The sequence below is a fragment of the Rhipicephalus sanguineus genome, chromosome 9 (genome assembly GCF_013339695.2).
Source record: "Rhipicephalus sanguineus isolate Rsan-2018 chromosome 9, BIME_Rsan_1.4, whole genome shotgun sequence".
Lineage (NCBI taxonomy): Eukaryota > Metazoa > Arthropoda > Arachnida > Ixodida > Ixodidae > Rhipicephalus > Rhipicephalus sanguineus.
The window spans coordinates 91,647,761-91,648,655 of NC_051184.2; the positions used below are offsets into that span (position 1 = coordinate 91,647,761).

The following is an 895-nucleotide window of genomic DNA, read 5'->3' on the forward strand; positions in this document are numbered from 1 at the left end:
AACGGGGGAAACTGAATGGCGTCGCAGAAGTCCGGACACTGCATGGGAAGCGTTGCGATACATCGGACTCGTTGTCTCCGAAGTATGGATATATCTCCGTGCTAGTAGCTGTGCGTGTCGTGTCGACTACGTACAGCGAGGCGTTCGCTGGGGCACGGCCTGACTGGAAAGATGCGCTCGCGCGTTCCGTGGCTGGGCAAGCTGATTCAATAGCATCGCAGAAGCCGTGGCGCTTTCTTTAACAAAACGCGCTCGATCTGGCGCTCCAGTGATTCGGGAACAACACGGACGCTGGCAAAATACTGAGAAGCGCGAAGCGGCACGTGGGTTACTGGTGCCCCAGTGACATGGGCACACCACGGACACTTGCAAAGCAGTGAGAGCCGATGGGAAAACATGCTGGACGTAACTTCAGCAACTGCTGCCGGCACATTATCGGATAACAGTAAATTGCCAGCATTCTCGCCTGACTGGCTGTAGCGACTGCCGACACAATATACTCGGCCTAATTTAAACACCCGATGCCAACACGATCGCACACGCACTTGTGAAATGCACAGCGGATTACACAGGTACCGTACGGAAAAGCTGGAACTGTAGGGGCAAATGTAGCCGCCAGATTTGGCGGCAGTCTGGCGACACTGACCTCCACGTCCGGCAACAGACTTCTGCTAGTACTTCTGCGACACCAAACGGAACTCTGCCGATTTCAATAACCAGTAAACGAACATGAACGCGACTTGTCGTTATAAAATCATAACCCCTAGCACATCGCCAATTTAAACTTTTAAAACGCACATGAATAGGGCTCCATATCGACTTCGGGGGTATAGCTCAGTGGTAGAGCATTCGACTGCAGATCGAGAGGTCCCCGGTTCAAACCCGGGTGCCCCCT

The 895-nt window shown here is 53.4% G+C and overlaps 1 non-coding gene across 1 annotated transcript; it reads left to right on the forward strand.

The window, feature by feature from the left end:
* Positions 1-823: 823 nt before the first annotated feature.
* On the forward strand, positions 824-895 carry Trnac-gca (transfer RNA cysteine (anticodon GCA)). Its single transcript has one exon. It is a non-coding gene; the product is annotated as a tRNA-Cys (tRNA).